Source organism: Sorex fumeus, unplaced genomic scaffold (assembly GCF_029834395.1).
Source record: "Sorex fumeus unplaced genomic scaffold, SorFum_2.1 ptg000015l, whole genome shotgun sequence".
Lineage (NCBI taxonomy): Eukaryota > Metazoa > Chordata > Mammalia > Eulipotyphla > Soricidae > Sorex > Sorex fumeus.
This window is the reverse complement of record NW_026606072.1, coordinates 19891768-19905094: the sequence shown is the minus strand read 5'-3', so window position 1 is coordinate 19905094 and position 13327 is coordinate 19891768. Positions and strand designations below refer to the sequence as shown.

At 42.4% G+C, this 13327-nt stretch overlaps 1 protein-coding gene across 2 annotated transcripts in view; it reads right to left on the bottom strand.

The window, feature by feature from the left end:
- The window catches only part of ARL15 (ADP ribosylation factor like GTPase 15), a 450742-nt gene that overhangs the window by 239956 nt on the left and 197459 nt on the right, over positions 1-13327 (bottom strand). The gene's annotated exons all lie outside the window — the stretch shown is intronic.

The window sequence follows — 13327 nt, the reverse complement described above, 5'->3', positions numbered from 1 at the left end:
GAATCCTTAAATTTTGACCACAGAGCTGAAGTTAATACGACTAAAAGGATGTAATGGATTGTGATGGAGAAATAATGCACTGTAGAGGTGGGTGTGGAATGATAATACTATACCCCTAAAGCATACAAACACCTATTTTTTTCAGGTTTTTTTTTTATTAAAAATTTTTTTAATAGTGAGACATCATGAGGTACAGTTGCAGACTTACACCTTTTTGTGCTTGGGTTTCAATTATACAATGATCAAATACCCATCCAACCACGGGTGCCCATTTCCCACCACCACGGATCCCAGTATCCCTCCCACCCCCCACCCTCCATCCCACCGTGCCTCTGTGGCAGGGCATTCCCTTTTGTTCTCTCTTATTGGGTGTTGAAAACACCTATTTTTACACTCTCATATCTCAATGTTTCTTCTGTAGCACTGTCCTCCCGTTGTTCATCTATTTGCTCAAGCGGGCCCAGTAACGTCTCCATCGTGAGACTTGTTACTGTGTTTGGCACACTGAATACATCACAGGTATCTTGCCAGGCTTTGCCATGCGGGCGAGAAACTCTCAGTAGCTTGCCAGGCTCTCCAAGAGGGGTGGAGGAATCGAACCTGGCTCGGCTGGGCCAGCTGCATGCAAGGCAAACACCCTACTGCTGTGCTATCGCTCCAACACAAAAATTTTATTTGAATAAAATAACTCTCAGCAATTGAAAAATATGCCCAACAATTGCTCCCATTGGAAATCAACATAGCTTTTAAAAAGTAACTGCAGAGATTATGGTTGATTAGAACAAAGAGGGCAACAAGGTAGACATGGCATTAAAGGAGAACACAAGAGCTGAGTTCTACAGGGTTTTTCTTGTCAAAATGTGTAAGAAATGGTCAATGATAACTGACTCTAAGACACAAAACTCAAAAATATTTTTAGGTTTTACCAAATTAGCTCTATGTAGACAATATTCTATGAATTGAATTTGATTGACCTCATTGGACGATTCATGTAACCAGTCTCTTTCCAAGCTGTTAACGTGATCTTAGTTACATGTTCTAAAAGAAATGCATGCTATTGGGGGAGGCCTTGTTTAATTTCCTGCAGCGAGTTGAAACTACCAGCACAATACAGCAGCTGGGAGATGGAGACACTGGCCCCGTGAAGGAGATCTGTGGAGGAAACCAGCAGCATCTGCTCTGAGCTACATCCAAGCATCATCCATATGTTAGAGAACTAGCTTGAAGCAGTGAGAGTATGACCTAATCGTAAATGTTTCAAACAACAAAAATATTGTGTGCCTGAGAATATGTATATACACTGATGATAAATTGTACCAACATAATGAATGTGTAGCAACACAATTTTCATGCAATGGAGACTTGTGCAACATGCTTTGCTGTCAAATCTGTAGAGTTCATTGATGCTCACAGAATGTTTTAGTTGCAGTTGCTCAATATCCATAGCCAAACAAAACCCAAAACTTGGAATTGCCCATGTATTCTTCTGAAATAAATGCCAATTGTGCCAAGTGTCTTAATTTGTATTAACACATTTACCCAACACTGCCCTATGAGATGGGTTCTGTTATAATTCTCATTTGACCAATGAGGAAATCAAGATTCACAGTAATTACAAACTGTAATTTTTTTTACAAACCAGGGTTACATACCTAAAATATATATTTAGGCTGAATTCTACTGAAATAAAAGGCTCATTTAAGGCGACGAACTAGAGGACACTGCTATCATAATAGGCCAAAAAGGGCAAAAAAGGGGACAGAAAGAACTGGTTAGAATAAATGCTCTTGGACATCTGGCAGTAAATCACTTCAATTATTAGACTGATTAAATATTCTATATAAGTTCTAAGGTTAGGACTCATAAAAGAATATTTAGAAAGCCATTATTCATCTTTGCTCAAATCTTCAAATCTTGTAAAGCAAATGTCAATTACATTAAAGTCTGCAAACTTAACAAGGGACCAAATACGTTTACAGAATTAAGGGAGTTAAGGATAAGTGTGGAACTTAGCTATTGGAAGTACAAGAGACCTAATTCTTTCATGAGCTCACCAATTTCAAGAAACTATTTTCACCTGCCACATTCAGGAGTACACTTGCACCAGTAAATAGCGAGACAAAAATGATAGTAAGTATGAAGACTACCATGTTGGCAGATGAAACAGTAGCTTTAGTCAGAAGCAGCCTAAACCCAGCAGGGGGGAGAAAACCAGCAAAGCCATGAAGGGTGGGATACTCTAAAGTGACAACTACAGTCAGTCTTGGTTTAGTCATAGACCCAAATGGAAAATGGTGCCAGGTGCTCTGAGAAGTAAGGCTAATTGAGCAAATTAGGAACACCTGTTTGATGCCCAGATGCCAACATTCCAAATCCACACACCAAATCCAACAGGAGTAACAAACATTAGGTATCATATCTAATAATATTCCAAGGCCATTCTCATTCTAATGGCTGAAAAAATATGTTTAAAAATTATGGGGGGGGGGGGGGGAATTCAGAGGTTACTCCCAGCTCTAGAGGTACACTATGCTGAGTACCAACCACCCGATGGCATTCAGGGTGCTGGAGCTAGTAGAACCAGGGACTCAGTAGGCAAAGTGTTGCCTGGCTCATTGAGCTATCTCTCCTGTCACTATTTTGTACATGTGGATTGAAAAACAAAGAGTTGGGACTACAGATACTGGGTGTGTGTTATGCTTGGTGTTCTAATTTCTCATGACCTGATACCACCTTGTGAAAAGTCATAAAAAAGACCCTTGAGAACCTCAGATATCTTCCTGAGAATCAGTCTGGACAGGCTGGTTCAAAATACTACAAGAAGCTTAGAAAGAAGCAGGAGATTTACATGTTCTCCCAGTGAAGATTCACTTTGACAGAATGTTCTGGGTTTCCGAAGTATTGATAATTCATGTTCCAGGTGGAGGGGCACAGAATCAAATATCACTGAAAGAAAATGGTATTTTTGCAGTGTTCACTGACTGAACCAGCACCCACTGACACTGACACTGTTCTCCCGTTGTTCATTGATTTGCTCGAGCGGGTCCAGTAACGTCTCCATTGTGAGACTTATTGTTACTGTGTTTGGCATATCGAATACGTCATGGGGAGCTTGCCAGGCTCTGCTGTGTGGGCGAGATACTCTCAGTAGCTTGCCAGGCTCTCTGAGAGGGACAGAGGAATCAAACTCGGGTCGGCCATGTTGGCTGCGTGCAAGGCAAACACCCTGCCGCTGTGCTATCGCTCCAGCCCCCTACCACCAAAGAGGGGGGAAAATGCCAGAAATGGGGTTGAGAGGAGGACACAAAAGGTAAGGCACTTACCATGCATACAGTTGACCCTAGTTTAGTCCCCTGAGCACAGAGTAGGAGTAAGTCCTAACAAGTGTGGCCCAACTCCCTCCCCCTCCTCCAGACAACAGCAATCATTTGCTGGTCTCTCATGAAGCATGACACTTGATCATATTCTGACAAACTGGGACTCAACACAGTTGGAAACTTCTGTAAGGTTTAGTTCCTTCACAGAAAGAATTTCCTGAAGAGAGCTAGCTGCTTCTCTCTTTTAGATTTCATTAGGTGATAACGTGATGCTTTGAACAGCATTACTTTTCTAGCTACCGTGAAAGAGGCATAACAGCACCATGAAGATATCATTATGGGAATAAAGATGCAGCCTAGATCCTTGAGAACAAGGTTGAACAGCAAGACCACCACCACCTTTCAAAATATTCTCTTTCTTTTCTTCCTTCCTTCCTTCCTTCCTTTCTTTCTTTCTTTCTTTCTTTCTTTCTTTCTTTCATTGAATCACTGTGAGATAGTAACAAAAGTGTCATGATTGAGTTTCAGTTGAACAATGATCAAACACCCATCCCTCTACCAGTGTGCATCTCTCCACCAATGTCCCCAGTATCCCTCCCACTAACCCCACCCAATGTTACACCCTGCCTCTGTGGCAGGTACCTTCCTTCATACTCTCTCTCTACTTCAGGCATCATGGTTTGCAATAAGATACTGAAAGGTCATCATGTTTGGTCCTTGGATGCCTTATTCTAAGTGCCTATTATTCAAGTCCGTTTTAGAAGACTCTTGTCTATCACTGAGAACCAAAATAAAAAGCTTAAGTTACTTGACAATGCTGTTATTGAACCTGGGTTGGCTGCATATAAGGCAAGTGCCTTATCCACTGGACTAACTCTCGTTCCTCAAAACACAATTCTACATCATTATTTTACTTCAGTATCAACTCCTATTCAGTTACCTGAGGACTTTGCTTGCTCTATTAGTTCTGACTGTCCTCTCTGAGCTTATTTTGGTTCAGAGTCTCATAACTTTCCACTGAGCCCTTAGAATGGCATTAATAAAGGGCTGGAGCGATAGCACAGCGGGTAGGGCGTTCGCCTTACACGCGGCCAACATGGCCGACCCGAGTTCGATTCCTCCGCCCCTCTCGGAGAGCCCGGCAAGCTACCGAGAGTATTTCATATGCCAGACACAGTAACAACAAAGTCTCCAATGGAGACGTTACTGGGCCCGCTCGAGCAAATCGACGATCAACGGGAGGGCCTTTACCTTTACCTTAATAAAGGGTATCCTCACTACTGTCCTGGCATACAGAAAACTAGTTTAGGAGTATCACCATTCCACTCAAACATACAATATACCCATAATTTGAAACTCACCAACTGCACACATTTATAGATTTTCATGACTTAGCACCAACAGATCATTCTTACTGCATTTCTCCAATGTTCTTCTGTACGTGTCATAAAAGTGACCATAGCTCTTCTGGAACAGATTCAGGCTTTTCGCCTTCATATCTTTAATTTTGTTATATGCTCTATTCAGAGTTCCTCCATGCCAGCTTTCCCCTTAGCTCTTAAACATTCAAGCCTTTATATGCTCTTAAGTGACCTACTCCACCAAGTCTTTTACAGTCATCAGTGGGAAACAATTTCTCAAAAATGTTTAGTTTATTTCTTGTGGTGCTGCCCATGATACTTCCCAGTGTGTGAAATAGTTACCTGAAAGCATATTTCATCTCCCAAAGAGATGGCAATAGTCATGTGATTCCTCTGGGCATTTATGCATCTCACTGATCCCTGTACACTGAACACATGTAACACAAAAATCATACACTTAAAGGGAATACCATGGATATTCTTTTCAATTAACTGATGAATCTTTCATAATATTTTGCTTTTTGAGCCTTCCAAGCAGTGTTCAGGTAGCCATGGTGCCATTTCCTGTGACACCTGGCCAACAGCACTGGGTAGTTCAATGTTCAGGCTCACTCAGTACTGCTTGAGGTCTGTCTGATTGTCCTGGGAAGAAATCACAAAGGCCACGTGCTGCGGTGCTTAGGAGGTGATGCAGTGCTGGGAACCAAACTTTGCATGGGCTGTGTGCGTGCAAAGCATGTACCTTGACCACTGAGTTATTTCCCTGGCCCCTATGAAATTTTTTTAATTCCAGATTTTTCAAATGAAGAATTCAGATTTATATAACAAACCATTCTATGTTACAGAAACAATGTCATTTTAGTTTATGGTATTAGTTTATACATTTACAATGACAAAGATGCAACTTTTATATTTCTGGGCCATACTTTGTGCAAGGATCACCTAATATCTGATATTTAAAAATTTTAAGGGTGTGAGAGACATAGCACAGAGGATTAGGTTCTTGCCTTGCACATGGTCAACACTGGTTCTATCCCTGGTACCAAATATGGTTCCCTGAGTACAGCCAGCTGTGTCCTGGAGGCCTTTTAGTACCACCACGGTAGCCAGGTAGTCCTCAGCACTGCGGGGTTCAAGTAACACTGAATTCTCAGGCCCTCCCACTGAACCACAGGCCGGCTGGCTGAGAATCACTTCCTGAGCACCCTTAAACATTTAAGAATACGGACACAATGAAATTTCTCACTACTCAGTGTGGATCCTTTTTATGACTTCCGGTAGTATTCAGACATGTGCAGCCTTAAAGTAATATGTGTAGAGTAAGCCCTGTACTGAAAATTTAAGTAATTTCAGCCTAATGCTTTTGTGCGCTTTTAAAAGTTTGGTCTCATGCCCAATAGAAGCAGCAGCGATGAGAAACAGAAAGCCTAGAAAGGAAAAGCCGTGCAGAGAATTCTGGGGAAATATTTCCTTCTGTGACCTTACCGAAGCAGTGGGCAGATGCACTAGAAGACCTGCATGCCTCCAGGAGACCATGATTTGCACAACTCCACAAATCTACTAAGCACCAAGCTTCAGAATCATTGGCATAACATGGAGATCAAAGCACTTCTGTGGTACTTTGGAAAATGTGGGGGCCTAGCTAGAAAAGTTAGTACGTGGCAATTCTGATGCTGCCACTGAATAAAACAATAACTTGGGGAGAGTCAAAATGAGATTTTTGGAGTGAAGTAAATTTTATAAATTCTGAAATCAGAGCTTTGATACTGCGGAAACTCTTAAATGTTTAAAATATCCATCCTTGCTCCCTCCCTTCTTTTATAAGCCTCACATGCAGTGTTGCTCTTTTCGCTACATTCCTATCTAAGGCAGGGAAATCCCTTGTCATCTTTCCTAGCAGCTCTGTGCTTTGAAACTACCATGTCAGTGATAAGACTGGACAACTCCAGTCAATTCCAAATGAAAAATCTCCATAACCAAAGCAGATGAGGAATCATTAAAATAGTATCGGAAGGTAATCAGATTTCCTTTTTTTTATTTACTCAATTACGATATATTAAAGCAAGCTTAACCCTCTCCATTACACATGCCATTAAACAGATTTCTTCACATGTAGTTCTATCATGAGATCAGTAATTGCCAACCTTCTGTCTTTGATGCTATGGGATGTCACCAATTATCTCAGGAGGCAAGTGGAGCTCTCGAAATGAAATTAATTTTAATTAACTTTAAAACCTGAGTGTGCATGTGTCATCCAGCACTTGGGAACAAGGAGTTACACAAAATAGTGTGTCACAACAGAAAAAGATTAGGAATCTGTTCCCTAGCCAAGGAGAAGACAAATGAGTTTGAAACATTGCCTGAGGTCAAGCATTTCACTTCCAAATACAGATTCCCATGAAGAACACAGTGAAAGGGAGACGGTGTGATCTCAATGATGCTCAGCCACTGTCTACATTTTATTTAGATTGAGTTAGTTAAGGAAAATATTTGCCTGAAGAGAGAGATCAGACTATATGATGAGAAATATTTATTAGATAGCCAGTGTATTTTTGCAACACTGAACTTTCTTCAAGTTCTGATATTAGGAGGGGACTGATTTTCATAGCAACTAGTGAGGATGTATTACTTCTTGCAGGCCATTCTTGTTCTAAATAATGGAAAGCAATTATAGGATGGTCAAGTATAAAAGCATGCCAAACTTACAGAGGACCAGTGTTCTCCCCCACCACCAAAAAACCCCTTAATTGCAATACATATTTATATCAACTTGGGGGTTCAGAATTGTTTCTTTCTATAATATATGGACAGACCTCACAAAAAACACTAGAGAGAAAAAGCATGCTAGCTACTTCTTTGATTTGTATTATTCAACATTAGAAAATAATGGTCCCTCTCTAAGTCTCAAGAACCAAATAATTGGTTCTGGGGAGAGAGCACTAAGGGTGAGGAAACAACACTTTGTTGCTAAGGGGAGCCCCAGCTTTGACCGTTGGCACCTGGAGTCTCCTAGGGATGGCACTACACCAGGAGTTGCCCTGAAAGACCATCAGGCATGGTCCCCAAATAAAGGGAATCATTTTGTTCAATGAACATGGGTCCAGGTACACACATACACATGCCAGTATACAAATCCATCAGATTCTGTAAATAACAATTCCAAAGCAAGAATTTCTTTCGGTAGAGAAGTAGGAAGTTTTAAGAAAATGACCCATAATTTCTATTTCAATAAAGCCAGTGATTATATATTCTCTTCTTTAATAAATAACATGGGCTGGAGCGATAGCACAGCAGGTAGGGCATTTGCCTTGTAAGTGGCCGACACAGGAATCAAACCCAAGTTTGATTCCTCCGCTCCTCTCAGAGAGCCCGGCAAGCTAATGAGAGTATCTCACCGCACGGCAAAGCCTGGCAAACTACCCGTGACGTATTCCATATGCCAAACACAGTAACAAGTCTCACAACGTTATTGGGTCCGCTTGAGTAAACTGATGAAAAACGGGAGGGCAGTGAGAGTGACAGTGAATACATAACACGTGGAATCAGTCAATACATGACTTTTGGATCATTTGAGGAACACTCTGACAGGCTGAGATATGCTTTTCCATCATAAATAACCAAAACCCAAGAAAAGCTCACAGAAGAGCAGCTTCCGAAATGGCTCCTGATAATTCCCAACTTTTAGTACTGATGCCCCTTGTCTAATCTCCCCATAAAGAATGGGTTGACCTGGTGCCTTATTTTAAATCCACAGATCATTGCTTCTGCCTTTCAAGAAGATTTGCTTTGTTGCCTGCTTGGTTTGCTGAATCCAAGTGCATTGGCAAAACACATAAGGCTATCCTCTGGCAATAGTTGGTCAAAAAAAATGAGACCCTCAGTCAAGTAATTAAGTTTTTTTTAACAGGGGCTGAAGTGATTGGGCAGGGTTAAGATGTTTTGCCTTGTACACAGGCATGCTTCAGGAGTGATCCCTGAAGGTAGAGCCAGGGGTAATTCCTGAGCAACACTACACTAGATGTAGGCCAAAAGAGAGAGAGAGAAAGAGAGAAAGAGGATGGACAGAAGGAAGGAAGGAAGGAAGGAAGGAAGGAAGGAAGGAAGGAAGGAAGGAAGGAAGAAGGAAGGAAGGAAAGAAGGAAAGAAGGAAGACATTTCAATAGAAATATGAGCTTAGAAAGGAAAACTTGTATGATTACAATAAGTTCCATTGTATGGATACTCCACATTCTGATTATCCATGTACCTACTGATGGACAGTTTAGCTCTGTGGACAGAGTTGTTGCAATATCCATATCAGTATGCAAGCTTTTATTTGAACACTCAGTTTTCAGTTCTCCTGAGTATAAAACTCAGCATGGAATTTGCTAGGTCACATGGATTTTATGTTTTCTACTTACTAAGGAACAAAGTGTGTTTTGTAACATTTCTTAGTAATAAATTGTTACATCACAAGCGATACTAATGAGGTTATAATAAATTTGCAGCTATGGGGCTGAAGTGATAGCACAACAGGTAGGGTGTTTGCCTTGCACGCGGCTGACCCGGGTTTGATTCCTAGCATCCCATATGGTCCCCTGAGCACCACCAGGAGTAATTCCTGAGTGCAGAGCCAGGACTAACCCCTGTGCTTCATGGTGTGACCTAAAAAAAAAAAAATTGCAGTCATGCAGAAACTTCCAAAATGCAGATTAATGAACTAAGAAATAAGACTTAATAAGGTCTACTAGGTCTTACTGAAACCCACCTTTGCTCTAGTACACTGAATCTCAAAACACTTCTTTCAAAGACAACAATTTATTTCTTTTTTTATTGTTTGGATGGGGGGGCACACCTAGCAGTGTTCAAGGCTTACTTTTGGATCTGCATTTAGGGATCACTCCTGGCAGAGCTCAGGATACCATACACGGTGCTGGGGATTCAACTGGGATCAGCTGCAAAAATCCTATGCTCTCTCTCCAGCCCTAAGGAAAAATTTTAAACAAATTGTTCTAAGGTCTTTTTGAGTGTCCAGGCTCCACAATCCCACACAGAGGGAAAAAGAGGGAAAGATATGGAGGTGGTCTTCAGATTACACCCAGCACCAATGAAGCTTAAGGCTGTCCCCACGTCTAGAATTCTAACTCTCTCTTTCAACAGCCTCCTGGGGAATGCCTTTACTTTGTTTCAGCTTCCTCTAATAATATCCTGAAAACAGTTCATTCAAAATCAGCTCTCATCTGAATTTTCCCCCCTCTAGCGACCAATACTTTTACTTCCTACATCCTATCATATATTCCCTTGTAGATGTTTGCCAGGTATTTGAAGCTTAACTTGTCCCCAGATGACCTCATTCTTGCCATGCATTCTAACCAGTCTCTTGGATTCCCTGTCTGGGGATTGTCAGCCACCCAAACTGTGAGTCCTCCTTAACCTCTAATCCCTTCAACCTAAGAGTCAAAAACCAGCCACCCCTCCTCACCCCATCTAACTGCTTAGTTCTTTGGACACTTTGAAAGGTCATCATGCATTTTTCCTCTGCTCCACTCACAGTTTACCTAGTAGCCCCATGACCTTGCGAATTTTTTGTCTAAGCCCAAACATCACCTCCTTGATAAACTTGCCTCAATTGAGTTTTTACAAAATTGTTTTCCATGCCATGCTCTTTGATAGGAAACTGTATGCCCATTCAATGTTATACTTAAAACAACACACACTGTTCTCACCTACCCTGTTCTTTGCAACTGCTCTGAGCTAACAATTCCTTGCATTCATGTTGTTGTTACTGTTGCTGTTGGTGATGGTGTTGCATTCCACCAACCCTGTTTACAATTCTTGCCACCACACACAGTCCCCTGAGCACTGCCAGAGGTCAATTTTGTGCACAGAGTCAGGAAAAGAACCATTGGGTGTGGCCCAAACTCCAGCCCCCTCAAAATAAATACTTAAATTTACATATAAGGATTATATGTAAATAATACTTAAATTACACAAAGACAACACTAAATTTTTCAGTGAGTTATTAATAAAACACATTTCAAATGTATTATCACAGTAGCACTGTAGCACTGTCCTCCCACTGTTCATTGATTTGCTCGAGTAGGCATCAGTAATGTGAGACTTGCCACTGTTTTTTGGCATATAGAATACGCTATGGGGAGCCTACCAGGTTCTGCCGTTCGGGCGGGATACTCTCGGTAGCTTGCCAAGGGGCTCTCCGAGAGGGACAGAGGAATCGAACCCAGGTCAGCCGCGTGCAAAGCAAATGCCCTACCCTCTGTGCAATCACTGCTGCCTATTATTATTACTACCTTAAAAAATAACCAGCACTCCCAACACCTTCTCCATAAAGTCTTAAATGACTGTAGGTCCCAGTTACCCAAACAATAGCTAGAAGCTGTGGGTTAGTGAATAGAAATTCTCCCATGCCTCCAAATTATCATCCCAGAGCTCACATGCTTAATATTCTAAAAAAGTCCCTTAAGCCCACAAGGAAATCATGTCTAGGAAAAAAAGATCACAGTTTCTTGGCTTCATGCTCAGAACATATTAGAAGTTAGTAGTAAATCATGATGTGGAAGATGGAGGAGAGACAGAAACCACCAGAGGCAGCCATGAAGACAGTAGCTACAAAAAGGCTGAACCAAGAGATTTAATAATTAAAACAAGAAAAAAAAGAAGAAGCAAAGAGCAAAAGGGGCACAACAGTTCAGGCAGCAGAGCATTCAACAGTCTCTGGGAGAGTACTGCAAGACATCCACCAAATAAATGATGAATCATAACCTTGTACTTTTCATGTACTATCACAAATTATAAACATATACAAGTAATCAGAAAAGCATAATTAATCATTCAGTCTCACGATCACGATCATGACCATCCTGTTATTCGTCGATTGCCTCGAGCAGGCCCCTGTAACATCTCCTTCGTCCTAGCCCTGGGATTTTTAAAAAAGTGCCATACTCAAGGCTCTTTCAGAGTTAGAAGAATGAGACCCATCATTGTTACTGGTATTTGGCATATTGGGTACGACACGGGGAGTTTGCCAAACTCTGCTGTGTGGCCAGGTTACATTCAGTAGCCTGCCAGTTTGTCCAAAGTAGAAATGAGATAATAAGATGTTGCGTGGCCGCGAATAGTCTCAGCAACTATCAATTCTGGCTAGTCCAGTTTCACTCTACTTTTTTTGAAACAAGACTCATACATTAAATTATTTCATTTGCAAATATTTTGGTATGAGAATTTGAATTAAAAACATAATACTCTGATTACATGCAAATGAAATAAACAGTAAATCATGATTATCAACAAATATCAGATTGTTCAAACCACATATAAGCATTCAAAGTATACCATCAGCGAACCCAGCAAGATGGTAGCGCCCAGTGCAGTAGGTGACCGAAGCTCCTGGAGTCCCCAAATTAACTTCGCTCTTTCTTCAGGACTTTTGTCTGCACCCGGGGAGTAAGGAGCATTGGGGACACGGACGGTCTCTCCCTCTATGCCTCGTGCTGGCAGTGTGAACCTGTGGCTGTTGGAGGTCGGGAGGGATCAGCTTGGGGTAGCCTGCAGCTGCGGACCATCTGAGAAGACCAGGAAGGTGGGGTAGCGTGAGACCAATGGGAACGCAGGGAGTAGTTCTGAGTCTGGCTCGCCAAGCGAATCAGGAAGGGATCCAACTGCGAGCCGTTAGAGTGGTGGGCAGGCGTAGGAGCACTGGACTGAGAAACTGGGATTTAGAATCTCAGGGCAGGAAACCTAAGGATGTGTGAATGTATGTTGGTAGGAGACGAGAGGTGAATTCAGGAGTTTCAAAGGAGACACCAGAGATATGAAAGGGAGAATTTGCGATCTTTGTGGAAAGAATTCAGAGTTTAAAGTCTCAGAATGAATTTAAGAAAGATTAAATTCAAGGGGGTACAGTGCACCAGCAGGTCAATCTGTACCTGTGAGGTGAGTGTATCAGCAGCCTGATGGTGCCTTCAACTTCCAGATACCCCAAAATTGCTGCTGTGCCTTTGGCCAGACGCCAAAAACTTGGGGCAAAGTTTAGCAAGAAAGTAAAGGGAGAAAAGTTAGGTATGTGGAAGACACACCCACAAACCACCTCTGGCTCAGCTATATAATTGGAGGCATGGCCTCTCTGGTTGTAATCGAACTGTTATCGACCATGATCCCAGAGACTCAGAGACAAATCTCAGAACCCAGCAGCCTTTGGCAGAAATGCGTCTGGTCCCCACAATGAGTTACCAGCACCGGACAACCCCAGGGGGGAAAGGGTGTTGTCCCTCCGCCTATTCCCCCTAGGTGGCTCGGAGGCCACCATCCTCCAGAGGTCATTGAACAGTCAGGTTTGGGCCCGCAGTGACGAAACACGCGGGGCCTCACGAGATGGGGGTGCAGCCAGCCTTTTCCTCCGCACCCCAATGAGACCCGGAGTCACTGCCCACAAAAGGCCTCTCTGTCTCCTGATCAAGCTACTTAACGACCATGATCCCAGAGACTCAGAAGCAAATCTTGAAACCCAGTGGCTTTTGGCAGAAATGTGTCCGGACCCCATGGTGGGTTACTGTTGCTGAACCACCCCAGGAGGTAAAGGGTGCTGTCCCTCCGCCTGCTCCCCCTTGGTGGCTCAGTGGCCGCCATCCTCCAGAGGTAATTGGACAGTCA